The sequence below is a fragment of the Lithobates pipiens genome, unplaced genomic scaffold (assembly GCF_037356315.1).
Source record: "Lithobates pipiens isolate NorthernLeopardFrog02 unplaced genomic scaffold, aLitPip1_a1.2 Scaffold_18, whole genome shotgun sequence".
NCBI classification, from domain to species: Eukaryota; Metazoa; Chordata; class Amphibia; order Anura; family Ranidae; genus Lithobates; species Lithobates pipiens.
In genome coordinates this window covers 581,031,584-581,046,367 of record NW_027507758.1, presented here as the reverse complement: position 1 = coordinate 581,046,367, position 14,784 = coordinate 581,031,584, and the positions used below count along the sequence as shown (strand labels likewise).

The window sequence follows — 14,784 nt, the reverse complement described above, 5'->3', positions numbered from 1 at the left end:
TTGTGCCTTGATGCACTCCACGGGGCTGGAAATTGGGGGAGAGCGCTGCAAACACAAAGAGCCCATAATTGCATTGGCCGGGAATCGAACCCGGGCCTCCCGCGTGGCAGGCGAGAATTCTACCACTGAACCACCAATGCTCCACGCCGGGCCACTTGCCACCACCCTCGCTCAGCTGGTCTAGGAGAGTCCAGCTCTCGCCCACGCTTGACTTGGGATTCGCTGGTCGAAAATCAATGGAAACGCCTAGTCGTCTACATTGTGACTTTGCCACATGGACCCACTCCCCGTGGGAATCGCTGGCAAACTACATCCACATGTGGTTGTTGAGGTTGGTCAGCGACAAGAGCAGAGTGGCGCAGCGGAAGCGTGCTGGGCCCATAACCCAGAGGTCGATGGATCGAAACCATCCTCTGCTACGTTGCCCTTTCCTATGCCAATCGATATTTGCTTGCGTGCGGGCCCAAAGGCCTTTCTTTCGCACACAAAGAGAAGTTGAACCTGATTCAGGTGATTCAACGAGTCCAAAGCTCTCAGCGTAAGCATGGCACTGGCACCTTTTGCGCTAATGAAATATTGTCTCTTGGCCATGGAGGCCTGCTCGTGCTTTGTTTACTAGATTGCTTTTGTCCAACACTGCCTACGTGACTTTGGCTGAAGCCACAGTTGCCACCACAAAAACGTGGCAACGCCTTGGCACGCGTTATGAGGAGGACTCCGGCTTCCCATGTTGCTCACGGCGCTCGGTTCCAAGCTTCAACATCAAACACAAAAGCAAGGTGTCTCCTGGCAAATCAGGAAAGCTGCATTTGGAGAATGCGGGCATCGATCCCGCTACCTCTCGCATGCTAAGCGAGCGCTCTACCATTTGAGCTAATCCCCCTTTGCTTGAGGTTGTTGCTTGTGCTATGGCTGATCCCTGTCCTCTCCTGGGCTATGTGTAAACTATAGGCAGTTTTGCTAAATCCACAACTTGCTCTGGCCGCTAGACACCAGGAGAGCCACTCCCCCAAGACCTTGGACAACTGAGCCCCTTCTGAAGTATGGCCCCATGGGTTTCAATGATGTCATTGGGAGAAGGTGGTTTCAAAAAGCACTCACACCGCCTAATACATTCTCGACAAGAAACACCTTGTGCCTTGAGGCATTCCATGGGGCTGGAAATTGGGGGAGAGAGCTACAAACACCAAGAGCCCATAATTGCATTGGCCGGGAATCGAACCCGGGCCTCCCGCGTGGCAGGCGAGAATTCTACCACTGAACCACCAATGCTCCACGCCGGGCCAGGCGCCACCACCCTCGCTCAGCTGGCCTAGGAGAGTCCAGCTCTCGCCCACGCTTGACTTGGGATTCGCTTGTCGAAATCCATGAGGATGGCCAGCGACAAGAGCAGAGTGGCGCAGCGGAAGCGTGCTGGGCCCATAACCCAGAGGTCGATGGATCGAAACCATCCTCTGCTACGTTGCCTTTTCCTATGCCAATCGATATTTGCTTGCGGGCCCAAAGGCCTTTCTTTCGCACACAAAGAGAAGTTGAACCTGATTCAGGTGATTCAACGAGTCCAAAGCTCTCAGCGTAAGCATGGCACTGGCACCTTTCCCCCTAATGGAATATTGTCTCTTGGCCATGGAAGCCTGGTCGTGCTTTCTTTAATTGATTGCTTTTGTCCAATACTGCCTACGTGACTTTGGCTGAAGCCACAGATGCCACCACAAAAACGTGGCAATGCCTTGGCACATGTTATGAGGAGCACTCCGGCTTCCCATGTTGCTCACGGCGCTCGGTTCCAAGCTTCAACATCAAACACAAAAGCAAGGTGCCTCCCGTGAAACCAGGAAAGCTGCGTTTGGAGAATGCGGGCATCGATCCCGCTACCTCTCGCATGCAAAGCGAGCGCTCTGCCACTTGAGCTAATCCCCCTTTGCTCGAGTGTGTTGCTTGCGCTATGGCTGATCCCTGTCCTCTCCTGGGCTATGTGTAAAATATAGTCAGTTTTGCGAAATCCACAACCTGCTCTGGCCGCTAGACACCAGGAGAGCCACCCGCTTTCCTAGCGTAGAAGGTTTGCACCCCCCTTTTTTTTCCCTCCTACGACCTTTGACAACTGAGCCCCTTCAGAGGTATGGCCCCATGGGTTTCAATGATGTAATTGGGAGAAGGCTGGTTTCAAAAAGCACTCACACCGCCTAGTACATTCTCGACAAGAAACACCTTGTGCCTTGATGCACTCCACGGGGCTGGAAATTGGGGGAGAGCGCTGCAAACACAAAGAGCCCATAATTGCATTGGCCGGGAATCGAACCCGGGCCTCCCGCGTGGCAGGCGAGAATTCTACCACTGAACCACCAATGCTCCACGCCGGGCCACTTGCCACCACCCTCGCTCAGCTGGTCTAGGAGAGTCCAGCTCTCGCCCACGCTTGACTTGGGATTCGCTGGTCGAAAATCAATGGAAACGCCTAGTCGTCTACATTGTGACTTTGCCACATGGACCCACTCCCCGTGGGAATCGCTGGCAAACTACATCCACATGTGGTTGTTGAGGTTGGTCAGCGACAAGAGCAGAGTGGCGCAGCGGAAGCGTGCTGGGCCCATAACCCAGAGGTCGATGGATCGAAACCATCCTCTGCTACGTTGCCTTTTTCTATGCCAATCGATATTTGCTTGCGTGCGGGCCCAAAGGCCTTTCTTTCGCACACAAAGAGAAGTTGAACCTGATTCAGGTGATTCAACGAGTCCAAAGCTCTCAGCGTAAGCATGGCACTGGCACCTTTTGCGCTAATGAAATATTGTCTCTTGGCCATGGAGGCCTGCTCGTGCTTTGTTTACTAGATTGCTTTTGTCCAACACTGCCTACGTGACTTTGGCTGAAGCCACAGTTGCCACCACAAAAACGTGGCAACGCCTTGGCACGCGTTATGAGGAGGACTCCGGCTTCCCATGTTGCTCACGGCGCTCGGTTCCAAGCTTCAACATCAAACACAAAAGCAAGGTGTCTCCTGGCAAATCAGGAAAGCTGCATTTGGAGAATGCGGGCATCGATCCCGCTACCTCTCGCATGCTAAGCGAGCGCTCTACCATTTGAGCTAATCCCCCTTTGCTTGAGGTTGTTGCTTGTGCTATGGCTGATCCCTGTCCTCTCCTGGGCTATGTGTAAACTATAGGCAGTTTTGCTAAATCCACAACTTGCTCTGGCCGCTAGACACCAGGAGAGCCACTCCCCCAAGACCTTGGACAACTGAGCCCCTTCTGAAGTATGGCCCCATGGGTTTCAATGATGTCATTGGGAGAAGGTGGTTTCAAAAAGCATTCACACCGCCTAATACATTCTCGACAAGAAACACCTTGTGCCTTGAGGCATTCCATGGGGCTGGAAATTGGGGGAGAGAGCTACAAACACCAAGAGCCCATAATTGCATTGGCCGGGAATCGAACCCGGGCCTCCCGCGTGGCAGGCGAGAATTCTACCACTGAACCACCAATGCTCCACGCCGGGCCAGGCGCCACCACCCTCGCTCAGCTGGCCTAGGAGAGTCCAGCTCTCGCCCACGCTTGACTTGGGATTCGCTTGTCGAAATCCATGAGGATGGTCAGCGACAAGAGCAGAGTGGCGCAGCGGAAGCGTGCTGGGCCCATAACCCAGAGGTCGATGGATCGAAACCATCCTCTGCTACGTTGCCTTTTCCTATGCCAATCGATATTTGCTTGCGGGCCCAAAGGCCTTTCTTTCGCACACAAAGAGAAGTTGAACCTGATTCAGGTGATTCAACGAGTCCAAAGCTCTCAGCGTAAGCATGGCACTGGCACCTTTCCCCCTAATGGAATATTGTCTCTTGGCCATGGAAGCCTGGTCGTGCTTTCTTTAATTGATTGCTTTTGTCCAATACTGCCTACGTGACTTTGGCTGAAGCCACAGATGCCACCACAAAAACGTGGCAATGCCTTGGCACATGTTATGAGGAGCACTCCGGCTTCCCATGTTGCTCACGGCGCTCGGTTCCAAGCTTCAACATCAAACACAAAAGCAAGGTGCCTCCCGTGAAACCAGGAAAGCTGCGTTTGGAGAATGCGGGCATCGATCCCACTACCTCTCGCATGCAAAGCGAGCGCTCTGCCACTTGAGCTAATCCCCCTTTGCTCGAGTGTGTTGCTTGCGCTATGGCTGATCCCTGTCCTCTCCTGGGCTATGTGTAAAATATAGTCAGTTTTGCGAAATCCACAACCTGCTCTGGCCGCTAGACACCAGGAGAGCCACCCGCTTTCCTAGCGTAGAAGGTTTGCACCCCCCTTTTTTTTCCCTCCTACGACCTTTGACAACTGAGCCCCTTCAGAGGTATGGCCCCATGGGTTTCAATGATGTAATTGGGAGAAGGCTGGTTTCAAAAAGCACTCACACCGCCTAGTACATTCTCGACAAGAAACACCTTGTGCCTTGATGCACTCCACGGGGCTGGAAATTGGGGGAGAGCGCTGCAAACACAAAGAGCCCATAATTGCATTGGCCGGGAATCGAACCCGGGCCTCCCGCGTGGCAGGCGAGAATTCTACCACTGAACCACCAATGCTCCACGCCGGGCCACTTGCCACCACCCTCGCTCAGCTGGTCTAGGAGAGTCCAGCTCTCGCCCACGCTTGACTTGGGATTCGCTGGTCGAAAATCAATGGAAACGCCTAGTCGTCTACATTGTGACTTTGCCACATGGACCCACTCCCCGTGGGAATCGCTGGCAAACTACATCCACATGTGGTTGTTGAGGTTGGTCAGCGACAAGAGCAGAGTGGCGCAGCGGAAGCGTGCTGGGCCCATAACCCAGAGGTCGATGGATCGAAACCATCCTCTGCTACGTTGCCCTTTCCTATGCCAATCGATATTTGCTTGCGTGCGGGCCCAAAGGCCTTTCTTTCGCACACAAAGAGAAGTTGAACCTGATTCAGGTGATTCAACGAGTCCAAAGCTCTCAGCGTAAGCATGGCACTGGCACCTTTTGCGCTAATGAAATATTGTCTCTTGGCCATGGAGGCCTGCTCGTGCTTTGTTTACTAGATTGCTTTTGTCCAACACTGCCTACGTGACTTTGGCTGAAGCCACAGTTGCCACCACAAAAACGTGGCAACGCCTTGGCACGCGTTATGAGGAGGACTCCGGCTTCCCATGTTGCTCACGGCGCTCGGTTCCAAGCTTCAACATCAAACACAAAAGCAAGGTGTCTCCTGGCAAATCAGGAAAGCTGCATTTGGAGAATGCGGGCATCGATCCCGCTACCTCTCGCATGCTAAGCGAGCGCTCTACCATTTGAGCTAATCCCCCTTTGCTTGAGGTTGTTGCTTGTGCTATGGCTGATCCCTGTCCTCTCCTGGGCTATGTGTAAACTATAGGCAGTTTTGCTAAATCCACAACTTGCTCTGGCCGCTAGACACCAGGAGAGCCACTCCCCCAAGACCTTGGACAACTGAGCCCCTTCTGAAGTATGGCCCCATGGGTTTCAATGATGTCATTGGGAGAAGGTGGTTTCAAAAAGCACTCACACCGCCTAATACATTCTCGACAAGAAACACCTTGTGCCTTGAGGCATTCCATGGGGCTGGAAATTGGGGGAGAGAGCTACAAACACCAAGAGCCCATAATTGCATTGGCCGGGAATCGAACCCGGGCCTCCCGCGTGGCAGGCGAGAATTCTACCACTGAACCACCAATGCTCCACGCCGGGCCAGGCGCCACCACCCTCGCTCAGCTGGCCTAGGAGAGTCCAGCTCTCGCCCACGCTTGACTTGGGATTCGCTTGTCGAAATCCATGAGGATGGTCAGCGACAAGAGCAGAGTGGCGCAGCGGAAGCGTGCTGGGCCCATAACCCAGAGGTCGATGGATCGAAACCATCCTCTGCTACGTTGCCTTTTCCTATGCCAATCGATATTTGCTTGCGGGCCCAAAGGCCTTTCTTTCGCACACAAAGAGAAGTTGAACCTGATTCAGGTGATTCAACGAGTCCAAAGCTCTCAGCGTAAGCATGGCACTGGCACCTTTCCCCCTAATGGAATATTGTCTCTTGGCCATGGAAGCCTGGTCGTGCTTTCTTTAATTGATTGCTTTTGTCCAATACTGCCTACGTGACTTTGGCTGAAGCCACAGATGCCACCACAAAAACGTGGCAATGCCTTGGCACATGTTATGAGGAGCACTCCGGCTTCCCATGTTGCTCACGGCGCTCGGTTCCAAGCTTCAACATCAAACACAAAAGCAAGGTGCCTCCCGTGAAACCAGGAAAGCTGCGTTTGGAGAATGCGGGCATCGATCCCGCTACCTCTCGCATGCAAAGCGAGCGCTCTGCCACTTGAGCTAATCCCCCTTTGCTCGAGTGTGTTGCTTGCGCTATGGCTGATCCCTGTCCTCTCCTGGGCTATGTGTAAAATATAGTCAGTTTTGCGAAATCCACAACCTGCTCTGGCCGCTAGACACCAGGAGAGCCACCCGCTTTCCTAGCGTAGAAGGTTTGCACCCCCCTTTTTTTTCCCTCCTACGACCTTTGACAACTGAGCCCCTTCAGAGGTATGGCCCCATGGGTTTCAATGATGTAATTGGGAGAAGGCTGGTTTCAAAAAGCACTCACACCGCCTAGTACATTCTCGACAAGAAACACCTTGTGCCTTGATGCACTCCACGGGGCTGGAAATTGGGGGAGAGCGCTGCAAACACAAAGAGCCCATAATTGCATTGGCCGGGAATCGAACCCGGGCCTCCCGCGTGGCAGGCGAGAATTCTACCACTGAACCACCAATGCTCCACGCCGGGCCACTTGCCACCACCCTCGCTCAGCTGGTCTAGGAGAGTCCAGCTCTCGCCCACGCTTGACTTGGGATTCGCTGGTCGAAAATCAATGGAAACGCCTAGTCGTCTACATTGTGACTTTGCCACATGGACCCACTCCCCGTGGGAATCGCTGGCAAACTACATCCACATGTGGTTGTTGAGGTTGGTCAGCGACAAGAGCAGAGTGGCGCAGCGGAAGCGTGCTGGGCCCATAACCCAGAGGTCGATGGATCGAAACCATCCTCTGCTACGTTGCCCTTTCCTATGCCAATCGATATTTGCTTGCGTGCGGGCCCAAAGGCCTTTCTTTCGCACACAAAGAGAAGTTGAACCTGATTCAGGTGATTCAACGAGTCCAAAGCTCTCAGCGTAAGCATGGCACTGGCACCTTTTGCGCTAATGAAATATTGTCTCTTGGCCATGGAGGCCTGCTCGTGCTTTGTTTACTAGATTGCTTTTGTCCAACACTGCCTACGTGACTTTGGCTGAAGCCACAGTTGCCACCACAAAAACGTGGCAACGCCTTGGCACGCGTTATGAGGAGGACTCCGGCTTCCCATGTTGCTCACGGCGCTCGGTTCCAAGCTTCAACATCAAACACAAAAGCAAGGTGTCTCCTGGCAAATCAGGAAAGCTGCATTTGGAGAATGCGGGCATCGATCCCGCTACCTCTCGCATGCTAAGCGAGCGCTCTACCATTTGAGCTAATCCCCCTTTGCTTGAGGTTGTTGCTTGTGCTATGGCTGATCCCTGTCCTCTCCTGGGCTATGTGTAAACTATAGGCAGTTTTGCTAAATCCACAACTTGCTCTGGCCGCTAGACACCAGGAGAGCCACTCCCCCAAGACCTTGGACAACTGAGCCCCTTCTGAAGTATGGCCCCATGGGTTTCAATGATGTCATTGGGAGAAGGTGGTTTCAAAAAGCACTCACACCGCCTAATACATTCTCGACAAGAAACACCTTGTGCCTTGAGGCATTCCATGGGGCTGGAAATTGGGGGAGAGAGCTACAAACACCAAGAGCCCATAATTGCATTGGCCGGGAATCGAACCCGGGCCTCCCGCGTGGCAGGCGAGAATTCTACCACTGAACCACCAATGCTCCACGCCGGGCCAGGCGCCACCACCCTCGCTCAGCTGGCCTAGGAGAGTCCAGCTCTCGCCCACGCTTGACTTGGGATTCGCTTGTCGAAATCCATGAGGATGGCCAGCGACAAGAGCAGAGTGGCGCAGCGGAAGCGTGCTGGGCCCATAACCCAGAGGTCGATGGATCGAAACCATCCTCTGCTACGTTGCCTTTTCCTATGCCAATCGATATTTGCTTGCGGGCCCAAAGGCCTTTCTTTCGCACACAAAGAGAAGTTGAACCTGATTCAGGTGATTCAACGAGTCCAAAGCTCTCAGCGTAAGCATGGCACTGGCACCTTTCCCCCTAATGGAATATTGTCTCTTGGCCATGGAAGCCTGGTCGTGCTTTCTTTAATTGATTGCTTTTGTCCAATACTGCCTACGTGACTTTGGCTGAAGCCACAGATGCCACCACAAAAACGTGGCAATGCCTTGGCACATGTTATGAGGAGCACTCCGGCTTCCCATGTTGCTCACGGCGCTCGGTTCCAAGCTTCAACATCAAACACAAAAGCAAGGTGCCTCCCGTGAAACCAGGAAAGCTGCGTTTGGAGAATGCGGGCATCGATCCCGCTACCTCTCGCATGCAAAGCGAGCGCTCTGCCACTTGAGCTAATCCCCCTTTGCTCGAGTGTGTTGCTTGCGCTATGGCTGATCCCTGTCCTCTCCTGGGCTATGTGTAAAATATAGTCAGTTTTGCGAAATCCACAACCTGCTCTGGCCGCTAGACACCAGGAGAGCCACCCGCTTTCCTAGCGTAGAAGGTTTGCACCCCCCTTTTTTTTCCCTCCTACGACCTTTGACAACTGAGCCCCTTCAGAGGTATGGCCCCATGGGTTTCAATGATGTAATTGGGAGAAGGCTGGTTTCAAAAAGCACTCACACCGCCTAGTACATTCTCGACAAGAAACACCTTGTGCCTTGATGCACTCCACGGGGCTGGAAATTGGGGGAGAGCGCTGCAAACACAAAGAGCCCATAATTGCATTGGCCGGGAATCGAACCCGGGCCTCCCGCGTGGCAGGCGAGAATTCTACCACTGAACCACCAATGCTCCACGCCGGGCCACTTGCCACCACCCTCGCTCAGCTGGTCTAGGAGAGTCCAGCTCTCGCCCACGCTTGACTTGGGATTCGCTGGTCGAAAATCAATGGAAACGCCTAGTCGTCTACATTGTGACTTTGCCACATGGACCCACTCCCCGTGGGAATCGCTGGCAAACTACATCCACATGTGGTTGTTGAGGTTGGTCAGCGACAAGAGCAGAGTGGCGCAGCGGAAGCGTGCTGGGCCCATAACCCAGAGGTCGATGGATCGAAACCATCCTCTGCTACGTTGCCCTTTCCTATGCCAATCGATATTTGCTTGCGTGCGGGCCCAAAGGCCTTTCTTTCGCACACAAAGAGAAGTTGAACCTGATTCAGGTGATTCAACGAGTCCAAAGCTCTCAGCGTAAGCATGGCACTGGCACCTTTTGCGCTAATGAAATATTGTCTCTTGGCCATGGAGGCCTGCTCGTGCTTTGTTTACTAGATTGCTTTTGTCCAACACTGCCTACGTGACTTTGGCTGAAGCCACAGTTGCCACCACAAAAACGTGGCAACGCCTTGGCACGCGTTATGAGGAGGACTCCGGCTTCCCATGTTGCTCACGGCGCTCGGTTCCAAGCTTCAACATCAAACACAAAAGCAAGGTGTCTCCTGGCAAATCAGGAAAGCTGCATTTGGAGAATGCGGGCATCGATCCCGCTACCTCTCGCATGCTAAGCGAGCGCTCTACCATTTGAGCTAATCCCCCTTTGCTTGAGGTTGTTGCTTGTGCTATGGCTGATCCCTGTCCTCTCCTGGGCTATGTGTAAACTATAGGCAGTTTTGCTAAATCCACAACTTGCTCTGGCCGCTAGACACCAGGAGAGCCACTCCCCCAAGACCTTGGACAACTGAGCCCCTTCTGAAGTATGGCCCCATGGGTTTCAATGATGTCATTGGGAGAAGGTGGTTTCAAAAAGCACTCACACCGCCTAATACATTCTCGACAAGAAACACCTTGTGCCTTGAGGCATTCCATGGGGCTGGAAATTGGGGGAGAGAGCTACAAACACCAAGAGCCCATAATTGCATTGGCCGGGAATCGAACCCGGGCCTCCCGCGTGGCAGGCGAGAATTCTACCACTGAACCACCAATGCTCCACGCCGGGCCAGGCGCCACCACCCTCGCTCAGCTGGCCTAGGAGAGTCCAGCTCTCGCCCACGCTTGACTTGGGATTCGCTTGTCGAAATCCATGAGGATGGCCAGCGACAAGAGCAGAGTGGCGCAGCGGAAGCGTGCTGGGCCCATAACCCAGAGGTCGATGGATCGAAACCATCCTCTGCTACGTTGCCTTTTCCTATGCCAATCGATATTTGCTTGCGGGCCCAAAGGCCTTTCTTTCGCACACAAAGAGAAGTTGAACCTGATTCAGGTGATTCAACGAGTCCAAAGCTCTCAGCGTAAGCATGGCACTGGCACCTTTCCCCCTAATGGAATATTGTCTCTTGGCCATGGAAGCCTGGTCGTGCTTTCTTTAATTGATTGCTTTTGTCCAATACTGCCTACGTGACTTTGGCTGAAGCCACAGATGCCACCACAAAAACGTGGCAATGCCTTGGCACATGTTATGAGGAGCACTCCGGCTTCCCATGTTGCTCACGGCGCTCGGTTCCAAGCTTCAACATCAAACACAAAAGCAAGGTGCCTCCCGTGAAACCAGGAAAGCTGCGTTTGGAGAATGCGGGCATCGATCCCGCTACCTCTCGCATGCAAAGCGAGCGCTCTGCCACTTGAGCTAATCCCCCTTTGCTCGAGTGTGTTGCTTGCGCTATGGCTGATCCCTGTCCTCTCCTGGGCTATGTGTAAAATATAGTCAGTTTTGCGAAATCCACAACCTGCTCTGGCCGCTAGACACCAGGAGAGCCACCCGCTTTCCTAGCGTAGAAGGTTTGCACCCCCCTTTTTTTTCCCTCCTACGACCTTTGACAACTGAGCCCCTTCAGAGGTATGGCCCCATGGGTTTCAATGATGTAATTGGGAGAAGGCTGGTTTCAAAAAGCACTCACACCGCCTAGTACATTCTCGACAAGAAACACCTTGTGCCTTGATGCACTCCACGGGGCTGGAAATTGGGGGAGAGCGCTGCAAACACAAAGAGCCCATAATTGCATTGGCCGGGAATCGAACCCGGGCCTCCCGCGTGGCAGGCGAGAATTCTACCACTGAACCACCAATGCTCCACGCCGGGCCAGGCGCCACCACCCTCGCTCAGCTGGTCTAGGAGAGTCCAGCTCTCGCCCACGCTTGACTTGGGATTCGCTGGTCGAAAATCAATGGAAACGCCTAGTCGTCTACATTGTGACTTTGCCACATGGACCCACTCCCCGTGGGAATCGCTGGCAAACTACATCCACATGTGGTTGTTGAGGTTGGTCAGCGACAAGAGCAGAGTGGCGCAGCGGAAGCGTGCTGGGCCCATAACCCAGAGGTCGATGGATCGAAACCATCCTCTGCTACGTTGCCCTTTCCTATGCCAATCGATATTTGCTTGCGTGCGGGCCCAAAGGCCTTTCTTTCGCACACAAAGAGAAGTTGAACCTGATTCAGGTGATTCAACGAGTCCAAAGCTCTCAGCGTAAGCATGGCACTGGCACCTTTTGCGCTAATGAAATATTGTCTCTTGGCCATGGAGGCCTGCTCGTGCTTTGTTTACTAGATTGCTTTTGTCCAACACTGCCTACGTGACTTTGGCTGAAGCCACAGTTGCCACCACAAAAACGTGGCAACGCCTTGGCACGCGTTATGAGGAGGACTCCGGCTTCCCATGTTGCTCACGGCGCTCGGTTCCAAGCTTCAACATCAAACACAAAAGCAAGGTGTCTCCTGGCAAATCAGGAAAGCTGCATTTGGAGAATGCGGGCATCGATCCCGCTACCTCTCGCATGCTAAGCGAGCGCTCTACCATTTGAGCTAATCCCCCTTTGCTTGAGGTTGTTGCTTGTGCTATGGCTGATCCCTGTCCTCTCCTGGGCTATGTGTAAACTATAGGCAGTTTTGCTAAATCCACAACTTGCTCTGGCCGCTAGACACCAGGAGAGCCACTCCCCCAAGACCTTGGACAACTGAGCCCCTTCTGAAGTATGGCCCCATGGGTTTCAATGATGTCATTGGGAGAAGGTGGTTTCAAAAAGCACTCACACCGCCTAATACATTCTCGACAAGAAACACCTTGTGCCTTGAGGCATTCCATGGGGCTGGAAATTGGGGGAGAGAGCTACAAACACCAAGAGCCCATAATTGCATTGGCCGGGAATCGAACCCGGGCCTCCCGCGTGGCAGGCGAGAATTCTACCACTGAACCACCAATGCTCCACGCCGGGCCAGGCGCCACCACCCTCGCTCAGCTGGCCTAGGAGAGTCCAGCTCTCGCCCACGCTTGACTTGGGATTCGCTTGTCGAAATCCATGAGGATGGCCAGCGACAAGAGCAGAGTGGCGCAGCGGAAGCGTGCTGGGCCCATAACCCAGAGGTCGATGGATCGAAACCATCCTCTGCTACGTTGCCTTTTCCTATGCCAATCGATATTTGCTTGCGGGCCCAAAGGCCTTTCTTTCGCACACAAAGAGAAGTTGAACCTGATTCAGGTGATTCAACGAGTCCAAAGCTCTCAGCGTAAGCATGGCACTGGCACCTTTCCCCCTAATGGAATATTGTCTCTTGGCCATGGAAGCCTGGTCGTGCTTTCTTTAATTGATTGCTTTTGTCCAATACTGCCTACGAGACTTTGGCTGAAGCCACAGATGCCACCACAAAAACGTGGCAATGCCTTGGCACATGTTATGAGGAGCACTCCGGCTTCCCATGTTGCTCACGGCGCTCGGTTCCAAGCTTCAACATCAAACACAAAAGCAAGGTGCCTCCCGTGAAACCAGGAAAGCTGCGTTTGGAGAATGCGGGCATCGATCCCGCTACCTCTCGCATGCAAAGCGAGCGCTCTGCCACTTGAGCTAATCCCCCTTTGCTCGAGTGTGTTGCTTGCGCTATGGCTGATCCCTGTCCTCTCCTGGGCTATGTGTAAAATATAGTCAGTTTTGCGAAATCCACAACCTGCTCTGGCCGCTAGACACCAGGAGAGCCACCCGCTTTCCTAGCGTAGAAGGTTTGCACCCCCCTTTTTTTTCCCTCCTACGACCTTTGACAACTGAGCCCCTTCAAAGGTATGGCCCCATGGGTTTCAATGATGTAATTGGGAGAAGGCTGGTTTCAAAAAGCACTCACACCGCCTAGTACATTCTCGACAAGAAACACCTTGTGCCTTGATGCACTCCACGGGGCTGGAAATTGGGGGAGAGCGCTGCAAACACAAAGAGCCCATAATTGCATTGGCCGGGAATCGAACCCGGGCCTCCCGCGTGGCAGGCGAGAATTCTACCACTGAACCACCAATGCTCCACGCCGGGCCACTTGCCACCACCCTCGCTCAGCTGGTCTAGGAGAGTCCAGCTCTCGCCCACGCTTGACTTGGGATTCGCTGGTCGAAAATCAATGGAAACGCCTAGTCGTCTACATTGTGACTTTGCCACATGGACCCACTCCCCGTGGGAATCGCTGGCAAACTACATCCACATGTGGTTGTTGAGGTTGGTCAGCGACAAGAGCAGAGTGGCGCAGCGGAAGCGTGCTGGGCCCATAACCCAGAGGTCGATGGATCGAAACCATCCTCTGCTACGTTGCCCTTTCCTATGCCAATCGATATTTGCTTGCGTGCGGGCCCAAAGGCCTTTCTTTCGCACACAAAGAGAAGTTGAACCTGATTCAGGTGATTCAACGAGTCCAAAGCTCTCAGCGTAAGCATGGCACTGGCACCTTTTGCGCTAATGAAATATTGTCTCTTGGCCATGGAGGCCTGCTCGTGCTTTGTTTACTAGATTGCTTTTGTCCAACACTGCCTACGTGACTTTGGCTGAAGCCACAGTTGCCACCACAAAAACGTGGCAACGCCTTGGCACGCGTTATGAGGAGGACTCCGGCTTCCCATGTTGCTCACGGCGCTCGGTTCCAAGCTTCAACATCAAACACAAAAGCAAGGTGTCTCCTGGCAAATCAGGAAAGCTGCATTTGGAGAATGCGGGCATCGATCCCGCTACCTCTCGCATGCTAAGCGAGCGCTCTACCATTTGAGCTAAACCCCCTTTGCTTGAGGTTGTTGCTTGTGCTATGGCTGATCCCTGTCCTCTCCTGGGCTATGTGTAAACTATAGGCAGTTTTGCTAAATCCACAACTTGCTCTGGCCGCTAGACACCAGGAGAGCCACTCCCCCAAGACCTTGGACAACTGAGCCCCTTCTGAAGTATGGCCCCATGGGTTTCAATGATGTCATTGGGAGAAGGTGGTTTCAAAAAGCACTCACACCGCCTAATACATTCTCGACAAGAAACACCTTGTGCCTTGAGGCATTCCATGGGGCTGGAAATTGGGGGAGAGAGCTACAAACACCAAGAGCCCATAATTGCATTGGCCGGGAATCGAACCCGGGCCTCCCGCGTGGCAGGCGAGAATTCTACCACTGAACCACCAATGCTCCACGCCGGGCCAGGCGCCACCACCCTCGCTCAGCTGGCCTAGGAGAGTCCAGCTCTCGCCCACGCTTGACTTGGGATTCGCTTGTCGAAATCCATGAGGATGGCCAGCGACAAGAGCAGAGTGGCGCAGCGGAAGCGTGCTGGGCCCATAACCCAGAGGTCGATGGATCGAAACCATCCTCTGCTACGTTGCCTTTTCCTATGCCAATCGATATTTGCTTGCGGGCCCAAAGGCCTTT

General features: G+C 53.5%; 25 non-coding genes across 25 annotated transcripts; all 25 read right to left on the bottom strand.

The window, feature by feature from the left end:
- Window positions 1-69: 69 nt before the first annotated feature.
- Window positions 70-140, bottom strand: TRNAG-GCC (transfer RNA glycine (anticodon GCC)). Its single transcript has one exon. It is a non-coding gene; the product is annotated as a tRNA-Gly (tRNA).
- A 670-nt stretch (window positions 141-810) lies between these two features.
- On the bottom strand, window positions 811-883 carry TRNAA-AGC (transfer RNA alanine (anticodon AGC)). Its single transcript has one exon. It is a non-coding gene; the product is annotated as a tRNA-Ala (tRNA).
- A 318-nt stretch (window positions 884-1,201) lies between these two features.
- TRNAG-GCC (transfer RNA glycine (anticodon GCC)) lies at window positions 1,202-1,272 on the bottom strand. Its single transcript has one exon. It is a non-coding gene; the product is annotated as a tRNA-Gly (tRNA).
- A 575-nt stretch (window positions 1,273-1,847) lies between these two features.
- On the bottom strand, window positions 1,848-1,920 carry TRNAA-UGC (transfer RNA alanine (anticodon UGC)). Its single transcript has one exon. It is a non-coding gene; the product is annotated as a tRNA-Ala (tRNA).
- Window positions 1,921-2,281: 361 nt separating this feature from the next.
- TRNAG-GCC (transfer RNA glycine (anticodon GCC)) lies at window positions 2,282-2,352 on the bottom strand. Its single transcript has one exon. It is a non-coding gene; the product is annotated as a tRNA-Gly (tRNA).
- A 670-nt stretch (window positions 2,353-3,022) lies between these two features.
- TRNAA-AGC (transfer RNA alanine (anticodon AGC)) lies at window positions 3,023-3,095 on the bottom strand. Its single transcript has one exon. It is a non-coding gene; the product is annotated as a tRNA-Ala (tRNA).
- Window positions 3,096-3,413: 318 nt separating this feature from the next.
- TRNAG-GCC (transfer RNA glycine (anticodon GCC)) lies at window positions 3,414-3,484 on the bottom strand. Its single transcript has one exon. It is a non-coding gene; the product is annotated as a tRNA-Gly (tRNA).
- A 1,009-nt stretch (window positions 3,485-4,493) lies between these two features.
- On the bottom strand, window positions 4,494-4,564 carry TRNAG-GCC (transfer RNA glycine (anticodon GCC)). The gene has a single exon. It is a non-coding gene; the product is annotated as a tRNA-Gly (tRNA).
- A 670-nt stretch (window positions 4,565-5,234) lies between these two features.
- On the bottom strand, window positions 5,235-5,307 carry TRNAA-AGC (transfer RNA alanine (anticodon AGC)). The gene has a single exon. It is a non-coding gene; the product is annotated as a tRNA-Ala (tRNA).
- A 318-nt stretch (window positions 5,308-5,625) lies between these two features.
- Window positions 5,626-5,696, bottom strand: TRNAG-GCC (transfer RNA glycine (anticodon GCC)). Its single transcript has one exon. It is a non-coding gene; the product is annotated as a tRNA-Gly (tRNA).
- Window positions 5,697-6,271: 575 nt separating this feature from the next.
- TRNAA-UGC (transfer RNA alanine (anticodon UGC)) lies at window positions 6,272-6,344 on the bottom strand. The gene has a single exon. It is a non-coding gene; the product is annotated as a tRNA-Ala (tRNA).
- A 361-nt stretch (window positions 6,345-6,705) lies between these two features.
- TRNAG-GCC (transfer RNA glycine (anticodon GCC)) lies at window positions 6,706-6,776 on the bottom strand. The gene has a single exon. It is a non-coding gene; the product is annotated as a tRNA-Gly (tRNA).
- A 670-nt stretch (window positions 6,777-7,446) lies between these two features.
- On the bottom strand, window positions 7,447-7,519 carry TRNAA-AGC (transfer RNA alanine (anticodon AGC)). Its single transcript has one exon. It is a non-coding gene; the product is annotated as a tRNA-Ala (tRNA).
- Window positions 7,520-7,837: 318 nt separating this feature from the next.
- TRNAG-GCC (transfer RNA glycine (anticodon GCC)) lies at window positions 7,838-7,908 on the bottom strand. The gene has a single exon. It is a non-coding gene; the product is annotated as a tRNA-Gly (tRNA).
- A 575-nt stretch (window positions 7,909-8,483) lies between these two features.
- Window positions 8,484-8,556, bottom strand: TRNAA-UGC (transfer RNA alanine (anticodon UGC)). The gene has a single exon. It is a non-coding gene; the product is annotated as a tRNA-Ala (tRNA).
- A 361-nt stretch (window positions 8,557-8,917) lies between these two features.
- On the bottom strand, window positions 8,918-8,988 carry TRNAG-GCC (transfer RNA glycine (anticodon GCC)). Its single transcript has one exon. It is a non-coding gene; the product is annotated as a tRNA-Gly (tRNA).
- Window positions 8,989-9,658: 670 nt separating this feature from the next.
- Window positions 9,659-9,731, bottom strand: TRNAA-AGC (transfer RNA alanine (anticodon AGC)). Its single transcript has one exon. It is a non-coding gene; the product is annotated as a tRNA-Ala (tRNA).
- Window positions 9,732-10,049: 318 nt separating this feature from the next.
- TRNAG-GCC (transfer RNA glycine (anticodon GCC)) lies at window positions 10,050-10,120 on the bottom strand. The gene has a single exon. It is a non-coding gene; the product is annotated as a tRNA-Gly (tRNA).
- A 575-nt stretch (window positions 10,121-10,695) lies between these two features.
- TRNAA-UGC (transfer RNA alanine (anticodon UGC)) lies at window positions 10,696-10,768 on the bottom strand. The gene has a single exon. It is a non-coding gene; the product is annotated as a tRNA-Ala (tRNA).
- Window positions 10,769-11,129: 361 nt separating this feature from the next.
- TRNAG-GCC (transfer RNA glycine (anticodon GCC)) lies at window positions 11,130-11,200 on the bottom strand. The gene has a single exon. It is a non-coding gene; the product is annotated as a tRNA-Gly (tRNA).
- Window positions 11,201-11,870: 670 nt separating this feature from the next.
- TRNAA-AGC (transfer RNA alanine (anticodon AGC)) lies at window positions 11,871-11,943 on the bottom strand. Its single transcript has one exon. It is a non-coding gene; the product is annotated as a tRNA-Ala (tRNA).
- Window positions 11,944-12,261: 318 nt separating this feature from the next.
- Window positions 12,262-12,332, bottom strand: TRNAG-GCC (transfer RNA glycine (anticodon GCC)). Its single transcript has one exon. It is a non-coding gene; the product is annotated as a tRNA-Gly (tRNA).
- Window positions 12,333-12,907: 575 nt separating this feature from the next.
- TRNAA-UGC (transfer RNA alanine (anticodon UGC)) lies at window positions 12,908-12,980 on the bottom strand. Its single transcript has one exon. It is a non-coding gene; the product is annotated as a tRNA-Ala (tRNA).
- A 361-nt stretch (window positions 12,981-13,341) lies between these two features.
- Window positions 13,342-13,412, bottom strand: TRNAG-GCC (transfer RNA glycine (anticodon GCC)). The gene has a single exon. It is a non-coding gene; the product is annotated as a tRNA-Gly (tRNA).
- Window positions 13,413-14,473: 1,061 nt separating this feature from the next.
- TRNAG-GCC (transfer RNA glycine (anticodon GCC)) lies at window positions 14,474-14,544 on the bottom strand. Its single transcript has one exon. It is a non-coding gene; the product is annotated as a tRNA-Gly (tRNA).
- Window positions 14,545-14,784: the final 240 nt, after the last annotated feature.